Below are 7720 nucleotides of genomic sequence, written 5' to 3' on the forward strand. Positions count from 1 at the left end.
CCGTTATTAGAACAGGATTGAAATTTAAATCTCAGAGCAGCGATCTGTTCAACGATTTACTAATTCAACTTTTGGTTCAGCTCCAGGACATACAATGCTGACAGCATCATAACCATGTTAGCTTCAAATACGCTTCTACTATGTGTAGATAAAATATAAATACCCTAATTCTACGCATACATAGAACGAATCTACCCAAGACACGCGCGAATCGTTTTTATAAGCACATCACTGAAATGATTAAAACTGGAGTGGCCAATCTGAAATCACACTCGTGATCCGAATTATGTCAATGTCGTTTAGGATTTCTGTCACGGTTAGCTGATGAAACCTTTCAAACTGCGTGGACTGATAGTCTGATGGCATGGAAGGTTACGACTATTAATGAGATATTTTCAAATATTAAATTCAGACTAAATAGTTGGAAATAACTATGAATGGGATGTAAATCGCGCGAAGCGCGAAAAATCTATTCAGTATAGCTCGGCTTCGGGCCCCCTGCCGTAGAATTATCATGGCGAGATATGTTAAGAAAAAGTTTAATCAAGTGTCTGCATTAATTCGAAATGTAGTACGCATTTTATCAATATTTTTAATAAGTTTCTTTATACTCTCGCGGGCCGCACAGAACGGTGTGGCGGGCTGCATGCGGCCCGCGGGCCGCAGTTTGCCCACCCCTGATCTAGGCCGATGCATTCGCCCATTTTTGATTAGAGGATGTAAGCATCCGAGGATATTTTGGACACATATTATATGCAAACTGTAGGATATGGAAAGAAAAATAACCATTACATTCACTATCAGCTATAGGTCCAATCCCCCATTCAGATTATCCAGTGTACTTTGAGACTCCTCTAAGCTCGATATTTTGGATCAATATGAAGATCTTAGTGATGGCAGGCCCAATAGTGAAGATTTTGAGATCAAAGATGAATCAAGACGTAGAGTAGTCCATCAACAAAAGTTAAATGATTTTATATAGACTTTGGAACTTGGGAGATAAATATTCGGAACATTTAGCATCCTTGCGAATTGAGAAAAGACTACTTGGAAAGAGAGCGAAGTTATCTCACTTTCGGTCATGAAAAACAGCGTTTTCATCGTAGGGCTACTTTCGGAAGATTTGTATCTTGCCGTTTTACTGGCATTGGCATGATACTGTCACCATGGGTTGCTGGAGGAGATAGGAATCTCGATTTACAACTCAAGTGAACGACAAATGTCGTAGTAAGTCTAAGTAGCTAAAAAATGGCCCGAAAGTGTGACATTCTTCAAAGTGGCAACGTCTCAGGTGCAGTAACAATTGTAGTCTTCGTGAATAATACAGAAACATTGATATAATAATACAGAAACATTGAATAGGTGCAATATCACAAGCACGATCAGGATTTGATCATATGTGTCAGCTTTGAAATGTTGTGTTTTCTTAGTGGTTAGCAAATAAGAATGCACATTGCACATGGATCATATGTGTCCAATATCCCGATTTACAACTCAAGTGAATGGCAAATCTCTATTGGTAGCTCAAAAAGGATCCTAAAGTGTGACATTCTTCAAAATGGCAACGTCTTAGGTGCAGTAACAATTGCACACTCAGTTAGTATTCGTGAATAATACAGATACATTGAATTGTTGCCATATCACAAGCACGATCAGGATTTGATCATATGTGTCAGCTTTGAAATGTTGTGTTTTCATAGTGGTTAGCGAATAAGAATGCACATGTAATCCTGATGTTTATGTCGGACAGCAGGCATTGAAAAAAGCTAAAATATCTAAATAATTGATCGGAAAACCTGGGCATAGTCAGCGATAGGCAAGGAGAAAGCACCTTCCAATACCTGAAGATGATGGGGGTAAGATGCCAGAATAGATTGGAGCTTTCATATGTTAGCTGACTATTGCTCGAGTATAAACCGGGACAATCCACAGAATTATGATTTATTAGCATAAATTTGAACCATGAAAATCGCACTTTATTTGTCCTGCGGAAGTAATATCAGTTTAAATCAACCAAATAAAGCAGTGCAAACCTTCATTCGGAGTCTATTGATTTACTTTTGAGCCGCACAAAACATTAAACACAAAATATTAAAAATAGTACTATCATGTGGGTTATGAGACAAAGGGGTGGGTGCCTAACCCAAAAACTTGACGTGACAGAGAAAAATCGAAGTCATTTTTGAATTCAGCGCCCAAAAGTTAGTCAAAAACAACTGACAGTTCGAAGTCAACAAAAATTGTGTTGACCAGTGTTATCAGCGACACTAGAGGGTAGAATTCGAATCCGCAGAAAGTTGAGCCAATATAATATGATGCAATGCACGACTCTTCGATAAATCCACAAGATACAATTCGAGCCTGCACAAAAGTAATATATACTATAAACACTATACATCGACTTTTACCTGTATCTTGCCGTTATATCATACAGAAAGGTTCGTTAAGATGAGTACCGAGCTGTCCACAGATACAGAATAAATTGCAACAAAGTAGCCTATAGAACACAGTTAAATCACTACTAACTAATGAAAGATCTGTGGCAGTGGTTCTCAACAGGTGGTCCACTTTAGCTCGAAATTTGCGAAATGGTTCATAATCTAATTTGCCTTTTTTTTTTAATTAGAGAAATAACGCTTCACAACTGCTGAAACTTCAGGACTGACATAAACAGAATAGCCCTCTGAGATGGAATATTCTAACGAGAAAACTTATATTCATTGCCAATAATCATCAAAACATCCATTTCGTACCAATAATCTTTATCGACGAGCTACAACTGTTGAATCGACGACGAGTTCACGCGTTCCATGCAACCATTCCATATCTGGTGAAAATCGCCCTGAGAATATGTTGCCCAATGTTGTGGGACCATGCGCAGTATCCTGACCTGCGTACACGAACCCGAAAGCAAATAATTGCAATATTACCCCTGTTTGAATTATCGATAACAACTAACCACCAAACATAGGGTTACCGTATTTTGGAAAACTGAAAAGAGAACAGTTTTTCAACATTTTCAGACTTGGGTGGGTGCTTTGAGTCCAACAACTCAAATGACCCTATTACGGGCGCTTGTGGCACATAGTGCTGCGGTACAATGCCACAGGGCTCTTCACAAGCGTCATGGGTAGGGGGGGGGTTAACTGCGGCTCCTACAGACCCCTAAAAAAATGAACACCGTTTCTATAGGCAACCTAACAGTTTCATGGGGTGAACATAATATTTTCAAATTTTGTCTTATTTATTTTTATATGATAAATGGAAACTTTCCTCTCTTGTAGCAATGCGGCTATACTGGTTGGAACTGAACCAAACTTGGTGTGAAGGCTTAAATTAGGTAACCCAACAATTTTATCAAGTTGCCAGTACGATTTGAGTAAAAAATTCATTTTTGAAGACCCCTAATGGTCATTTTACACCAGGCCGACATTGTAAGGCTCATGAGATGCCAGTCTATAGTATGGTTCACTCTCGCTCCAGGCTTTTTGTAAGACACTGCTTCTGCACATCGGATGGCGAGGAGGAGCCTAGAGAATCCTCTAACACAGTGGTCGGGAACCTATGGCTCGCGAGCCATATATGGCTCTTTTGGGTATAAGATATGGCTCTTTGCCAAATATTTATTTTTGTACTGAATTGATCAATATCGCAGCGACTTGTTAGTCAACTTTCATCACGGCCAAAATAACTATTCTCGTGGTAGTATAAACATGTCTTTGAGAGGTAATGACAATGCCGTCTTCCGGTTTAGGGGCTCGGAACCCCTCTCTTCAAAATCATCAAATTTAAGGTATACTGTCACGCCAGCCGCCAATATCACTCGCAAATTCCATGCGCTAGTATTGTTTGTAATATACTGGAGCCGAATCTCGACACCTGTTGATTGGCACGCTAATGATTAGTTCTCTGATTGTGCCGTTTATTTAGTTGCTTGGCATAACGACTACTCGTGCTGTTAAGAGGTATCTTCTGTAATAAACGTTTGTCGTGTGGTGACATCGTTTCGTGGTGCAACAGGTAGTACAGTCTCTGTATCCTGGCGTGGTGGCAGCGATGGGATTCTAACCCACGCCATCGAAATGACTACTGACTGGAACCTCCTGGCGATGTACCCGAATCGAAATAATGAATTGTGCGATACGTTGTTTCGAAGAGCACAGCAGATATGGCGCCGCCCATTTCAAAACCCAGTTTTCAAATACAAATTTTCTTCCTGATCTACAGCGCGAAATGAGCTGTTGTGGATGTGGCACTCACAATTACAAACTTGAATTACAAACAATAACGCCATAGCTATCCACGTTCCGTTTTCTCCACGTTCTGTGTAGTGTAAAATTCATGCGTGTAGCGCAACGTTATGTTATACCGTCGAATACTTTGAGAATGGTGAAGTATTTAGGGCGGAGATAATAAAGTTGGATTAGACATAAAAATCGATTATCGCGTTCGTAAGGATTTATCATCCATGATTAAGGAAACCGGTTGATCGCAGCGCATAAAGTTAGTCTTAATCTCTTGATTTATCAAACCGGAACAAACTATAGATAACTTGTTATCGATAAAAATTGCGTAGCCTACCATTCCTACGCACAAATATTTCTGATAATGACCGTGCCGATGGTCTCCTAGGTAATAGCTTCACTATAGTTATAAGTAATTATGTACCCGCCATTGCAAAGCGATAACAATATTCTATAATCCATTTCTTAGCGTTACCGAACGAATTGGACACGACCTTCATTTCGCGCTGATGATAATTCGACATATTACTGTGGCAGTTTCGCTATCATCAGGCTACTGTTTCATTCAACAAATTGACAACTGGTGGCCTTTAACGCGTTTTCGCATTATGATGCAACAGATAACGCACTTGATTTAAAACTCGGGATACCTCGACTAACCATCGGGCGAAACCTTTCCAGTTTGATGAGTCGCGATTAGCAGTACAGTATTTAATCACACGATTAGCAATATTCCGGATTTGCTAACTTTATTATCTCCACCTGAGATGCGTCCCAATTAGCAATTTTTAATCACATGATTAGCATTCTCCCAGATCAGCTGACTTTATTATCTCCGCCCCTAGATTTTTGGAATCAGTGTGACAGTCACATTCGCTTAATATCAGTTATAATAAATTCTAAGCTACTTACACAAGGAATTGCCTTATCCTTTGTGGAGGCTTGGCCCGTCTGCGTCTTACCCCTCGTTTCGATCTTTATATTCGAACAATAAATACCAGCTTTTACTGAGAAAATGTGGCGCGCACGAGGTATCCCATGTAGTGAGTTAGAATTAGTGCTACCATGACGTCACGAATTTCCAATTGTGACGTAACAGTTGATTGACATGTATGGCTCTTTGGGAGTTGAGATGGAAAAAGTAGGGCCAATATGGCTCTTCGGGCAAAAAAGGTTCCCGACCACTGCTCTAACACTTAGGAAGGTATTCTGTAATCGACCTCGGTCAACTCGTGACCCATTTTCGTTACAAAGGTGAAACGGGCCACCACGCTACTCGCCATTCAAGGTATCCCAAATGTTCTATATGGTGCTGCGAAATATTTTACCTGTGAGAGGGTGCCGGGAGGTTGTAAAGGTTGAGAGCCACTAAGCAATGAATTAACGTATTGTTTCGTATTCATTTGTGTTGATTTCTTAGGAAGAATGAGACGTTTGAATATTTGCTTGGCGACCGCTGCGTATTTGGTTAAAGTTTCAAAACGACCGACATAAAGGGACGCGTATATACGTCACGATCAATAGTAGCACTATGCCGCGCATCACCATACGAAAACCGTATGTTTCAGTTAGTCATATATCCAACACATGGTATGTACTACCGGCGAGGAAACTTGCCTTCTGTACGATTAGGATAAAAGCAGCGACATAGCAAGGGATTTTCATTCCTTCGTAAGCATCTAGAAGTCTACGATCAAATCACGGTGAGTCTTAAGAACTTATTTGATTAATATATTCTTTCCCGTACTGCAGCATTTGATGGACATCATTAGCCAACAATGCTTGTGGGGTAGGCCATGAAATAATTAGTATATATGAAGTTACAATCGTTCGCGTAGCATGATAAGGCTCCGGCCTCCAGACATTTCCGCCCAAGTGCTTACGAGTAGACCTGCGTAGATTCTATTGGATACGCCATGCATTTGTTGTCTAGACTTGCTATAGCTCACGCCGTTGATGCATTCACGCGAGCGAGTTGAACCGGTATGACGGTATACCAAATATTTTTCCATTCTAATTTAGCAATTTCAAAAATCCTTTGGTCGTGCGAAATGTTAAAGCTGACAATCCAATTTGTATTTTAATTTGTTGCGGGAACGAACCATATGATAATTCACTGGATTTACCTGCAACCTGTACCTGTCGAACTGCACCCATCGCATTGCATTTGCAGATGAAAATTCAATTTCTCCTAACGATGTTGCTGATTGGATCGATGATCGAAGAACAAGAGGCCTTTGTAAGCGGCCTAATAAACCGCACCATCCGCCATGCTGTCAGGCACATCCCAATCGGCAGAAGACGCCGCAGAAGACGTCGGTGGTTTGGGGATGAAGGTAGTTAGGCCTACGCCGTTATATTTTATAGCTTTCGGCGGTAATGCGCAGCCTTTAGATGTCATGAGAATGGCATATGGGCAGAAGTACAGAAATCACACCAGCGATAATGATTTATTGGCTATTTTTGAAATTGCAATGCTCGCGAACGATCGCACAAATTCCACCATGCCAGAAATGCCCCATTAAATCAAGCAATTTCTGAAATGTGTTTCCTATATCTCTCATGCTCCACTCACTGACCTGAGTTAGTTTGTGACTAATTCGCAAATAGTAGATTTATATAGATCCAGCCATGTCTTCATGGATTTTCGAATCGCCAATTAAATAGGGCACAGTTTTTGCAGTCCACACTCTGATGTGCATTCACACTTAAACGGCCGAAAAGGGTGGTTCTACCCCAAAACGGAACCTAACTGAGAAAGAAATCGCAGTCTTAAATCATATACGTGCTTATACGTGCATACTGCGCACCTTCCTACGGTCCTACGTGCATGCATAATTTGAAATAAAATGCGGTACTCGATAGATACCGCGGTATGACTCTGAGGACGATCTGGTTTCGTGTGTCATGTGTATACGTATCAGGGGGGGTACACGGGTGGAAATGCACACTCTCCTCGCTTAGAATGTGCCATACAGAGAAGAAGCCGAATGTGTCGGACCTGCTCTCTACATTCATACAGTTACTGAGTAGCCGACGACTCTAATGTGCGGATGAATTTATCCTTTGCTACTTTTCTGCAGAAGCTCGGGCCGCTGCGGAAGACTTTGATGACGTGGACGCAGTTCTCGCCATGGACGAACAGGAATGATATGTCCTGCAACGAGGAAGAAATACTGATTTGGACCGGAACCCATTATATAAATCTCAATAAATGCAAGCATGAATGAACACCGTGGTTGTATTGTCATTTTCAAAAACGGGATCACCTGGTGACTATTCTGTTCAATATGAGGTCATGCTATAGTCAGATTACCTTGATACAGTGGAAAGGGCAAGTCATCAATGCAGGAGAGTGTATCTAGGCTACCACTATGAAACGAACTTACCGGTTCTAAACTGGGAGTATTTTGTAAGTTTTGAATTTTTTTTTGGGGGGGGGGAGGATCTGGCTTTAGCATCTTAAAGAAAGGTGC

General features: G+C 40.9%; 1 long non-coding RNA gene across 1 annotated transcript; it reads left to right on the top strand.

Annotated features, from left to right (window-relative positions):
* The first annotated feature begins 5833 nt into the window (after window positions 1-5833).
* LOC145436278 (uncharacterized) lies at window positions 5834-7475 on the top strand. The gene is made up of 3 exons (XR_013914242.1): window positions 5834-5947; window positions 6418-6580; window positions 7328-7475. It is a non-coding gene; the product is annotated as an uncharacterized LOC145436278 (long non-coding RNA).
* The last annotated feature ends 245 nt before the right edge of the window (window positions 7476-7720 follow it).

The sequence above is a fragment of the Botryllus schlosseri genome, chromosome 3, assembly GCF_051294905.1.
Source record: "Botryllus schlosseri isolate E-star chromosome 3, Bs_hap1, whole genome shotgun sequence".
In the NCBI taxonomy this organism is placed as follows: Eukaryota; Metazoa; Chordata; class Ascidiacea; order Stolidobranchia; family Styelidae; genus Botryllus; species Botryllus schlosseri.